Here is a 304-nt window from a genome sequence, read left to right as displayed (position 1 = left end):
ATAAATTTCATACATTTGATCAGATATCCTTAAATTCCAAAATGATAACAAACTCACAAAATCAGCAGCCATTAGAGAAAAGTTCCTATTGATTAGAATACTGGAATATTTGCACTTTTTTAAATCCCATTTGGAGTTTCTGTCCTTGTCGCAAGCATTTTTGTCGGTTCTGTGTTTTGAGCATTTCTCTTCTTTCTCCTCTCCCCTTGCGTGCTCTCCCGTTCCTGGTGCTGCGTTTGTCTGTCCTTCTCCATCTTTAGGTTTGCAGGGGCCAACTGTTTCAGTTTTTCCTTCCCATTTGCAT

Source organism: Trypanosoma equiperdum (assembly GCF_001457755.1).
Source record: "Trypanosoma equiperdum strain OVI genome assembly, contig: ctg_243, whole genome shotgun sequence".
NCBI lineage: Eukaryota > Euglenozoa > Kinetoplastea > Trypanosomatida > Trypanosomatidae > Trypanosoma > Trypanosoma equiperdum.
Note: the sequence above shows the minus strand (reverse complement) of the source record.